We start from the raw sequence: 11,988 nt of genomic DNA on the forward strand, positions 1-11,988 counted from the left end.
TGCCATAAGAGAGAAAAGTGGCCCTGTAAGGGAAAACTGGGCCAATTGCCATAAAAGGTCAAATTAACAATATAAGGGCAAATTGAGCACATAAGGCAAACTGGGCCAATTACCATAAAAGGGCAAATTGAGCATATAAGTGCAAACTGGCCAAATTGACAATAAGAGGGCAAATCGTCCATCAAACGGGCACAGGACACGGCACGGGCAAAGCGGGATCCAGAGGCGACCAATCAGAGTGCGGAGTCCCCAGCCAATCGGAACACAAAGCTGGCAAAGTGGGATTGAGAATCGACCAATCAGAGCCGGAGGAACAGCCAATCAGAAGGCAGCGCTGACAAGGTGGGATCGAGAAGCGACCAATCAGAGCGCGGAACGCACAGCCCTTCGATGCCCAAGGTAATGAATGGGGGGTGCCAAGTGCTGCCGCGCCGTGGCCGCGGAGCGGTACTGCAGCCCGGGGCTGAGGGGGACGGGACGGCCCACAGGGGCGGGGCGGGGAGCAGGGCGGGGCGCGGGGAGGGGAGCGGTGCAGAACGGAGAGGGACAACGTCCCGCATCCCCCTCTGAAGCCCCCCCCGCCCCTGTCCGCGGTGCACGAGTCCCCTCGGCTCGGCCCCGCGCGGCTCGCTCAGGCTGCGTTGGGCTCCGCTCGGTGCCGGCAGGCTGCCGTTGAAACGGGCCCCGCGGGGACAGCGGGCGCCATGCTAAACGGAACGCAGTAGCTCCATGAGGTGCGCCGCCATGTTCTACGGCACGCATGCGCAGTGAGTCCTAAGGGACGTCGTCATGTTGCATGGCACGCATGCGCAGTGACTGCTGATGGGCGCCGCCATGTTTGACTGCACGCATGCGCAGTGACTGCAAATGGGCGCCGCCATGTTGTACACTACGCATGCGCATTGGCTACATTGTAGGTGCCGCCATGTTGTACGGCACGCATGCGCAGTGGCTACATTATACGCACCACCACGTCGTACGGCACGCATGCGCAGTGGATCCTCCGCTCAGCCACCACCAGCCAATCAACGCCCGTAGAGCGGCTGTAGGGCGGGCCCTGCAGCGAGCGCTCCCATTGGCCGGAATCCCTGCGCTCGGGATGAATGGGGCGGGGACTCAGTGCTGCCGCGTCGTGGCCGCGGAGCGGTACTGCAGCCCGGGGCGCGGGAACGGGACGGCCCCCAGGGGCGGGCGAGCCGGGAGGGGCGGGGCGGGGAGAGAGGAGAAGAGCGGCTTGCAGCCGCGCGGCGCCGTTCGGGACGTCTCGGCTCTGCTCTCCGCCCGCCGCCACTCCGGCCAACGGGGTGCGGGCTGGGGCAGGGACAGCGCCCCCAGGGCCCCCGTGTCCCCCCCAGGTCGTGAACGGCCCGAACGGGGCCGGGCTCGGGTGAGTCAGAGGCGCCCGGAGAGGCGCGGGGGAGCGCTCTGTGGCCGGCGGCGCCGCTCCGGGCTCGCTGTCCGTGAGCCGCGGCCCTCCCGGGGCCGGCTCGGGCTCAGGGGCGGTCGGGGCCTTCGGGGCTGCGTCTGCGCTCGGCGTGCGGCCCCGCGGGGGAGATCCCCGCTCGGGAGGGGGAGGAGGGAGCGGGGGAAGGGAAGGAGGGGAGAGAGGGGGAAAGCAGGGGGGGAGGATGGGGCACAATGGGAGGAGAAGGGGGGAGAGAAGGAGGTGGGGAGGAGGGGAAGGAGCGGAAAGGGAGGTTTGGAAAGCGCTTTTGTGTTGTCGGTCTAGAGAGAGCGGGGGTGGGGGTGTCGCTTTTTTGGGGTGTCATGCGCGGTGGCGAGAGCTGCAGGGGCAGGGGGGGTCATTTCAAGCACGGTTACTTGGAGTCTTTTGCCCTAACAGCTCGTTCCTTTTGCTTTGATACAGGATTATGGGGAGGAGGGGACTGAGTGCCCGTGGGTTGAAATCAGGGGAGCCCACAAGAAGGCTGATGTTGTGATGGAGTCTGTTACAGACCAGCCAGCTGAGAAGAAGCAGCTGATAAGCTCTTCTATCAACAACTGGGGATAGTCTCAAGATTGCTCCCTCTGGTCCTCGTGGGAGACTTCAACCTTCCAGGTATCTGCTGGAAGTACAATACAGGGAGAGGAAGCAGTCTAGGAGGTTCCTGGAGTGCGTGGGAGACAGCTTCCTCACACGGCTGGTGAGTGAACTGACAGGGGAAGGTGCCCTCGTGGACCCGCTGTTCATGAACAGAGAAGGCCTGTGGGGAATGTGGTAGGAGGACGCCTGGGACAAAGCGATCACGAGATGATGGGGTTTTCAGTTCTAGGTGAGGTGAAGAGGGAGATTAGCACAGCAGTCACATTAAACTTCCAGAGGGCAGACTTTGGACTGTTCAGAAGGCTGGTTGGGAAAGTCCCGTGGGAGACAGTCCTTAAGGGCAGGGGAGCCCACGAGGGCTGGGAGCTCTTCAAAAAGGAAATCCTAGCAGCTCAGCAGCAAGCCATCGCCATGCTCCAGAAAAGGAGCCGGCAGGGGAGAAAACCAGCTTGGTTGACTAGGGAGATAGTTGATAGGGAGACTTGAGAGACATCAAAAAAAAGAGGAGGGTCTGTGAGCTTTGGAAGAAGGGACAGGCATCTTGGGTGGACTACAGGGAGGAAGTGAGATCATGCAGAGGGAAAATGAGGGGGGCTGAGGCCCAACTAGAAATCAAATTGGCTAAGTCTGTGAAAGATAACAGAAAATCTTTCTATAAATACGTTAACAATAAAAGGAGGACTAGGGAGAGTGTTCAGTTCCTATTGGGTGCAGAAGGGACAACAGTGACAGGGGACGAGGGCAAGGCTGAGGTACTTAATGCCTTCTTTGCCTCAGTCTTTAATAGTAAGGAAGGTTGTTCCCTCTGTGTACAAACCCAGGAATTAAAGGAGCAGAATGAGGCTCCCATGATCCAAGAGGAGGTGGTCAGAGCCTTGCTTGCCCAGCTAGACACCACAGGTCTATGGGGCCGGATGGGATCCACCCAAGAGTATTAAAGGAGCCGTGGATGTGCTGGCCAAACCCCTTTCCATCATCTTCCAACAGTCCTGGCTGACTGGGGCAGTTCCACTCGACTGGAGGCTGATGTTGTGCCCATCTACAGGAATGGTTGCAGGGAGGATCCAGGGAACTCCTGGCCTTGTCAGTCTGACCTCAGTGCTGGGAAAAGTCACGGAACAGGTGATCTTGAGTGCTATCATGAAGCACATGCAAGAAAACTGGGTGATCAGGCCCAGTCAACACGGGTTCATGAAAGGCAGGTCTTGCCAAACTAACCTGATCGCCTTCTATGACAAAGTGACTCGGCTGCTGGATGAGGGAAAGGCTGTGGATGTGGTCTTCCTGGACTTCAGTAAAGCCTTTGACACACTTTCTCACAGAATTCTGCTTGAGAAACTGTCAGCCTCTGGCCCAGACAGGCGCACACTCTCCTGGGTGGAAAACTGGTTGGATGGTCGGGCTCAGAGAGTGGTGGGAAATGGAGTTAACTCCAGCTGGAGGCCAGAGACAAGTGGGGTTCCCCAGGGCTCAGTGCTGGGTCCAGCCCTGTTCAATGTCTTTATCAATGACCTGGATGAAGGGGTTGAGTGCACCCTGAGCAAGTTTGTGGATGACACTAAGCTGAGGTTGTTTAGCCTGGAGAAGAGGAGGCTGAGGGGAGACCTTATTGCTCTCTACAACTACCTGAAGGGAGATTGTGGAGAGGAGGGAGCTGGGCTCTTCTCCCAGGTGACAGGGGACAGGATGAGAGGGAATGGCCTCAAGCTCCACCAGGGGAAGTTCAGGCTGAACATCGGGATAAAATATTACACGGAAAGGGTCATTGGTCCCTGGCAGAGGCTGCCCAGGGCGGGGGTTGAGTCACCTTCCCTGCAGGTGTTTAAAGGACGGGTGGATGAGGTGCTGAGGGGCATCGCTTAGTGGTTGATGGGAATGGTTGGACTCAATGATCCAGTGGGTCCTTTCCAACCTATGGATTCTATGATTCTATGATTCTTTTTGCTTTGTCAGCAGAGACAATCTGACAGAAGTATTGATGATGAGAGAGCTCCTGTGGGATCCCGACGCCTCCTCAGGGAGAGAGGAAGAAGCGACGTGCTGGTGCCCTCCAAGCCAGCAGGATTTGGGTATGTGGCTTCCTCGGGACTCATTACTCTTTCTTAATCACTGTTGATCGTGTTGACGGCGCGAGCCGAAGCATTCTCCGCTTTGGGTTAGCATGTGACGGCATCGCGTTTAGTGAACGCTGGATCGAGACAACAATACTAGGGTGGCAGGGGCTTCGCCAGCCGACCCTGTGCACGCCACGCAGCATGAACATGGCACACACATGCCAGGCCCACGCCCCACACATGCAATTCACCCCCCATGCACATTGTGCTGCCCCCATGCACACGCCATGCACGTGCCAGGCTAGCGCCACAACCACCCCATGCACGTGCTTTGAACATGCAAGTGGCATGCCACACACCAGCCAGGCACACGCCAGGCACACGCCATGCACACACCTTGCACACACAAGCAGCATACCACATACCACACGCATGTATTGCACACGCAGGCAACATGCCACGCATGCCATGCATGTGTTGTGTACATGCCACGCACTCCACACACAGGCCATTGCTTCCATGCACATTCCAGGCTCATGCCACAACAGTCAAGCACATGTCACGCACACGCCTTCCACATGCAGGCAACATGCCACGCATGCCACACTCTCCCTGTGTATGTTATGTACGGGCTGTGTACATACCATACACATGCCATGGACATGCTAGCACATACCATGAAGATGACATGCCAGCCACACTGCAAGCATGCTGCACACACACGAAGAGGGAAAGGAGGAGAAGGGGAGCTTTGGAAAGCGCTTTTATGTTGTTAGTGTAGAGAGTGCCAGGGGGGAGGTCGCTTCTTTGATTCTCTTCTACAACCAGGCTTCTTTGCATTTAAAACCCTTCCGTGTCACAGGGTTTATAATGGTGCAACATCCGTAACGCTTGCTGCAGATCCTCTTGGTTCAGACGTTTCTCTGTTTCCAGTTACACAGAATACCTGTTCAGCCTTCTCATCTATTTTGAGGCTTAGCATCTTTTTAGACTTCTTTTTAGTGTTTGTGTTAAACTATGTCCCGTAACAGTGGTACGGAAGGCGAGTTGTTGCGTTTTTAACGGTAACTGTAGAGTTAAGGTACCTCAAGTACCTTGGGGAAATGCAGACACTCCTCTTAGAGGTCCCTCATCTTTGCAGAGCGCTGTGGAGCCTTCCCTTCTCTCTCATACACTCGCGGCGGAAGAAGAGGAGGGCGTCCATGGGTGAAAGGGAAGCGGTTGCCATTCAGGTGAGAGGAGAAACGTCCGCTTTGCAGCTCTGAGTGAGGGTGACGTTTGTGATGCTGACTCCTGGTTCGGGAAGCAGCTTCTGGCTCCTCCGTTTGTTTCTCTGTGGATGAGGGCTCGGTGTATTGGCCCGGCTTCTGTGCCAGTGGCGTGGTCCTGTCGTTGACCACATCGTCGTTCATCGTGCGTGGGGGTGGGGGGCTTTGTCTGTTTTCTTACTTATGCTCCGATTGTCGCCTGTAACTGGACAAATGACTCTGTTAGCATCGTGATGGTATTCCGAGGTGGCGTTAAAAATTCCTTAACGTATCGTGCACGTCTCTCTTACCTCACAGCCCAAAAAGCCAGTCTGGAGAATGTCCTTACTGCAGAAAACCTGGCAAAAGTCTCGCAGAACTTCCCTGCTTTTTCAAAGCCCGATATTCTTCCACCTTCCATCCCGTCATGAGGAGTAACGGTGAGTGAGCTGGCACGGCACGGGGGGAGGAGGAGGATGAACTTTATCTGCTCTCCGCTGGCTAAACGAAAGGGCTGTGGGACCATCTTCATGGCATTCTTGCCGAGCGAGGCCTCGTGTTGTTGCCCTTTTGCGTTCCTTTGCACGTGTGTATGTGTGCGCTTACGCACGAGTTGATGTTGCGTCACGGCTGTTGGGTGAAAGCCCCGGGGAAGGCGATGGCCGAGCAGAATGCGCGCAGGCCGTCCGACGCTGTTCAGAAGGCAGTTGGATCCCTGACGAGCCTGCAGAGGCACCTCAGGGCCCCGCAAGGGTGGAACGTTCATGTTCACTTGGCGTGGAGATGGATGGTGGTGTAACTAAGCGGGTAGCTTCGCTGTTGGGATCTGCAGCTGGAAGCTGTTGTGGGGTCGTCCCGTGGGTCTGAATTTTTCCAGTGCGGAGGCCGTGTGCTGAGACCGCCGATCTGCTTGCTAAGCCAGAGGGTCCAGCTCTAGGGGTGGAAAGGTGACGCGGTGTTGGCCGTCCTCGCCACACGAGAGCCGGCAGCACCGGGAGCCTCCTTAGCATGAGGGTGTCTGCAGCTGAAGTGGCTTCTTTTGCCTCTCTCTGCCCGAATTGGGCAGATCTCATCCTTCAAGTGAACGCAGAAGGCTCCGTATGCTCCCAGGTCCCGTAGAAAGGGAAGTTTGTGAATTCCCCGACTGCAGTAACCCTTGCTGCTGCCTGTGGATTGTTGTGCCAAAGACACCCTTCGTGCAGGGAGGGGGCACATGGGAGATGGGTGACGCGCTTACGTAAAGAGTGTCCTGCGGGCGGTGTGTCTCCTCGGAGCCGTGTGAAAACCGACCTCCACTTTCTCTTCCCCTCTAGAGCAGGCAGAGGATGGGCTGCAAGGCTGAGAAAACCAGAGCGACGCAAGCGGCCAGCTAGATTCAGAGTGGGGAGAAACGCTGATGCCTGGTTAACAAAGGAGTTTCCACTGCTGAAACGGATGAGAACGGACGTCACAAGCGTCCTTCTGTTGGGGGCCAGCAAGGGAACCGCTTCTCTGGGGAGAACTTGCACACGGCCGGGGGGTTCTGTCATGGGAGGTGACTGAAACCCGATTCCCGATCCTGGTTTTGTGAAGGAGAAGAAAGGGCTGTGAGACCTGAAGGCAGGGCTCTGCTTCGAGGCAAAGGTGAGTGCCCCATGCACACGCCATACGCATTCTAGGCTCACGCTATGCTCCCCCTATGCATACACCATGCACAAGCCTTGCATACGCCACTGCGCCCATGCACACGCTGTGCACATGCCAAGTTTATGCCATAACCACCCCATCCACATGACACGCACACGCCTTGCACACACAAGCAACATGTCACTCACACCACACATACCATGTGCTTGTTATGTTTATGCCTCGTACATGCTTACACGCACCACAGACACAGCAGCACGCTGCCCTCCCGCTGGCTGTGGCCAATGAGATGCAGGCTGGGACCGGGAGAGGGACAGCGCCCCGTGTCCCTCCCGTCCCCCCGAAACCCTCCTGTCCCTGCCCAGGGTGCCGCATGGGGCCGGGGGGAGTGCGGGGATACACAGCCTTTCCTCTTATGTCTGCTCTCTTTTTTAGTTTCTCTAAGACAGCTTTATTGGACTTGAGTTTTAGCCTCATGATTACGCATAAGACATGGCTGAATGTGACGGGAAGACTGCTGGGAAAATGGCAAGAAGAGGATTGACAAGAAACAGTGGAACACGCCCTTTAGAGTTTGCTGCTCGTCCTGCTGCTGAGAAATGGGAGTGTCCCTGAATTTGCTACTGCATGAGACAGATTGAAGAAGTTTAATAGAAGTTCAGTTCTATCTAAATGATAGATCGGACTGTGCTTATGTAAAGCATATTGTATGTAACTGTAACCAATACGCTTCCAGGCACTGTATCTCAGCAGCCAGAACATGGAAGGAATCTTTTAATCTGTACATTTTTTTAACAATGATAATTGATGTTTGGTGGCTTAATAACATCTATAATTTTATGTCATTTCAATCAAGCCTGGCTGTCATACATTGAACTTCCAGTAAACCACCAACATTTTATACTTAGGAGTAATTTCTTATTACCCATCCTAAGTGGGATGCTATAGTTTTGCTGTTAAAAGGGTGGGTCTTGTTCAAAAACCTCTGAAGGTCATAGTTGGGTTGGTTAAGTCTGTGCCACACCTGTGGTCAGCAATTAGGTACAGGTGAAGAGTTTGCCCCTTAAAAGGCCTCTTGATTTAGAGCTGGCTCTCCCCTGCAGCTGGAGCATTCAGTGAAGGAAGGGGCTACAGAAGCCTGCCTTTCTTCCTTTCTTTGCTGGGTTTTGAACAGTTGAGTGGTTTTCTTCGTGGTGCATTTGAGCCTACAGTCATCGTTTCTTCTTTGAGTTTCAGGTAATGCTTTTGCTTGTGGATTTGCTTTTTAGTCTTAGAGTAAAACTGGCTTGCCATGTGGCAGCTTCAGAGAAATGTTACCACAAACGTTTGTAGTCAATGTCGTCTTTCTTTGTTCTTGTTTTATTAGTAGAAGTAGGGATTATTTTTTTTTAGCTTTTTTTTTTTTTTAATCTATTGGGGCCCTAAGGATTTAGGCTCAGCCAAAATAAGATTTCCAGATTTCCAGTGTAGTTTTAGTGATAGCTGTTACTGTTTTTGCCAGAGGTGGTTTGTTTAATTTGGGGTTTGTGTCGTAAGCAGTTGAAAATTATGTTTGCCCAGAACTTTTTGACGAAATGCCCAAGAAAAGTGTTAGCTTGCCTCTTCCTAGCCAAGCTGGGGTTTTTTTTCATATTTTATGTATTTTATTTCAGACTGTTATGCCGAACAAAACTGCTACAATTTTACTGTAAATAGAGCTCAGCCCTAACTCGGTCTCTACCGTTTCTAGAAGTTGTTCCAAAACCATCCTGTGGCTTGGCACAGTTAAATACAATTGGCAGTCTCTGCTCCGTAAAGGTACTTAATGGAGCCATTGTGCAGGGTGAGCTGGTTTTCACATTGGGATGTGGTGAGGTTTATGCGAGTTAGCGCAGAGGAAACTGCCAGCCCTGCCCGCGTTGTGTCTCTCTCAGCTGGAGAGCTGGAGTTGCTGTGTGTTGCTTGGACAATGCCCTCGGTTTGGTTCTGGCTTCTGCAGTACATCCTCACATAGAATTTCACACAGTGAGTAACCGAAACAATTGTATAACTGGAGGGAAAGGATAATGCAAGCGCCTTCCCCTGGAGCTAGGGAACTCCCTCTGTTAAACAGGCTCTGTTTTCCTCCCCCCCATAGTGGGGAGGGCTTGCTGCCGTGCCTGACTCCTTTATTGATGTGAGGCCAGAGATTATCATGAGATCAGAAAGGGACTGTCTGCAGAAGCAAGAATGATAATTAAGACCCGATATTGGTCATCTGCCCGTGTCTTGTGTCTTTAGTCACTGAGGAAATGCCAATCCAAAATTTCCTACTTGCCAGTCCATAGGAAGAAGAGTATTTTCTCCGTAATGATGACAAATTGTGAAGTCTCGAGTTCAGTGGCTGTATTAATATCAAGTGCATCTTTTTTTCTTCATTGATTTTTAAGGCAAAGCTTCTGGAATCCATACAAACAGTTGGGAGGGGAAGGAGCCCTCTGTCTGACCAAATATATGCATCTGCTTGATCTAGGTGTGTTTCAAACTCCTTTTCCACCCAAAGTGCATAAAGGCTCTGTGCATTTCATAACATTTCTCAATATCCCTTTTATGGGTACAGCTTTTTACTGTTTGATTATTCATCAGTTTGGCTTAAATTGCAGGCATTAAAGGGCTTAAGCCAGAAGTTCTCTTCTGGAAGCTTAGTGTAGGGCATCCCCTAGTCCTGTAAGTGCAGTGCAACTTAAAGTAATAGTTATCTGAGTGATGAATGCTGTACAAGGCAGTTATTCTGATGGTGCTTCCCCGTCCCTGGAATGCCATCCACTTCTGGCTTAGGTAAGCAAAGCCCCAACCGTGACTTGCTTTTGTCTTTCTCACTAAGTGCTGTCTTGAAAACGAATCAAAAAAATAATCTTGAGGGGAAAAACCATCTACTGCTATTGATGTTGTTTATGAAATGCTTATGATGCTGAAAAGGCAGCACACGTGAGCGTTAGGCATACCTGAATACTCTAAGCAGTCACTACAGAAGCTTAAAATACTTGAATGTATAAAAGTAGTAGGAGCCACTGGGAAATGTCTATTTTTTAATTGTGTATTTAGATTTGTGAAACTTGTTTTATGGATTTAATGATTCTGTACAGTTCAGTAGATCTTACTCTTATAATGACTTTTGAATGGTGCAAGGTATAGCCCATGTGATTTAAAGAAAGAAGAGGGGAGGGAGAATACATCCACAAAAACCCTAGCACTGAAACATGAACCCATTAAAACTATTTTTGTGAATTAGTCCTTTCTGCAGTGCTTTCTGCGACGGTACTTCTCTAAGGAATGTAATTAATATTATTCCACAGAGAATTAAAGGTCCATCTGATTATTTCTGACCTGATGAACTGTTTTCTGAAGCAATGCTCGCTCAGGGGTCGAGGTTCACAACTTGCAATATGTTAGTAACTCCAGTGGAAAGACAGACTTTATGGTTGTGCACTTCTAGCTGTATAGCATGTTTTATAAACAAAATACTTGCAAATACTGTGGTCTTAACTCTAGTGTGACTAAGTGCAGTGAAGAATATGACTTTGCAATTTCAGTCATGGTATTTCTTGTTTAAAAAGCCCAATTATGTCACCATAAAATAAATATTTTCTGTCTGTATTTTCAATGTCTTTTTACTTTTTACTTTATACTCTAACTTACTTCAACATACACAGAAAAAAACCACTTAAGCACTTAGGAAAAGCAAATAAAAATCTTATTTCAAAGGAAAGTCTCAACTGACTTGCAAACTTCAAAGTTCATTACTGTTTTTTTCTCATCATTACTGACATAATGAAAATAAAATAATTGAATTCATATCATAGAATCATTTGGTTGGAAAAAAACCTTTGAGATCAGAGTCCAAATGTACCCATCCACCACTAAACCATATCCCTCAGCACCTCATTTTCCCTGAGTGACTTCTTCTGGTGCCTGATAACCCTTTCCATGAAAGAAGTTTTCCCGATATCTAATCTGAAACTCCCCTGGTGCGACTCGAGGCCATTTCCTCCTGTCCTGTCTCTAGCTACATCTGCCTTGATCCAACCTCCTTTCAGGGAACTGCAGAGCAGGATGAGGTCTCCCCTCAGCCCTCTTTTCTCTAAGCTAAAGAAGTTCCCTTAGCCACCTCTCCTAAGACGAGTTCTCCAGCCCCTTCACCAGCCTCATTGCCCTGCTCTGGACACGCTCCAGCTCCTCAATGCCTGTCTTGTAGCGAGAGGGCCAACACTGACTCTAAGCCCAAGCGTGCCCAAGAAGGCCAATGGCTTCCTGACCTCTATCAGAAACTGCTTGACCAGCAGGACCAGGGAAGCGATTATGCCCCTCTACTCAGCACTGGTGAGGTTGCACCTCAAACACTTTGTTCAGTTTTGGGGCCCAGGAGGGCTGAAGAACCTTAAACAGGAACCATATGATACAAAAACTTAATGTGTAACTTCTATTTTTCTTTATAAACTTCTGCAGGCTCTATAAATTACAGAGCGCCTTCTCACTACTACTTAGAAATTCAGAGGTGTGGACGTAGTAAGATGTATGAGGTAGGAGCTCATCAGTGACACTGAGATCGGGGGCAGCCTGGACTGTGGTGATCGCTCATTGGTGCAGTTCAAAGTGCTGAGGGTTATGGGGCAGGTAATGAGTATAGTCAGGACCCTAAATTTTGGGAAAGCAAACTACCAGCCCTTCAAGGAGTTAGTCAGTAGGACCCCCTGAGATACTGCCCTCAGGAACAAGAAAGAAGAACAGAGCTGGCAAATATTTAAGGATGCTTTCCATAAAGTGCAAGAGTGCTCGTTCCACATTGTAGGAAATTGGGCAGGGAAGGGAAGAGACCAGCATCACTGGGTTGGGACCTGCTGGTCAAACTGAAGAACAAGAGGCAACTGCACTGGCAGTGCCAGCAGGATCGGGGAACTTGGGAAGAGTAGAGGGTTGCTGCCCGTTTGTGTGGGGATGGGGTCAGGAAGGACAAGGCACAGCCGGAGCAGAACGTGGCAAGGGAAGGGGTTCTACAGGT

The 11,988-nt window shown here is 51.4% G+C and overlaps 1 long non-coding RNA gene across 5 annotated transcripts; it reads left to right on the plus strand.

Annotated features, from left to right (window-relative positions):
• The first annotated feature begins 1,268 nt into the window (after window positions 1-1,268).
• Window positions 1,269-10,578, plus strand: LOC138723555 (uncharacterized). Of its 5 annotated transcripts, XR_011337892.1 has the most exons (8): window positions 1,269-1,387; window positions 1,868-2,144; window positions 3,032-3,166; window positions 3,998-4,113; window positions 5,240-5,330; window positions 5,664-5,785; window positions 6,659-6,968; window positions 7,407-10,578. It is a non-coding gene; the product is annotated as an uncharacterized lncRNA (long non-coding RNA). The 5 variants fall into 5 exon arrangements; XR_011337893.1 differs by lacking the exon at window positions 3,032-3,166 and having other exon boundaries at window positions 1,844-2,144; XR_011337890.1 differs by lacking the exon at window positions 3,032-3,166.
• Window positions 10,579-11,988: the final 1,410 nt, after the last annotated feature.

Source organism: Phaenicophaeus curvirostris, chromosome 8 (assembly GCF_032191515.1).
Source record: "Phaenicophaeus curvirostris isolate KB17595 chromosome 8, BPBGC_Pcur_1.0, whole genome shotgun sequence".
Taxonomy (NCBI): Eukaryota; Metazoa; Chordata; class Aves; order Cuculiformes; family Cuculidae; genus Phaenicophaeus; species Phaenicophaeus curvirostris.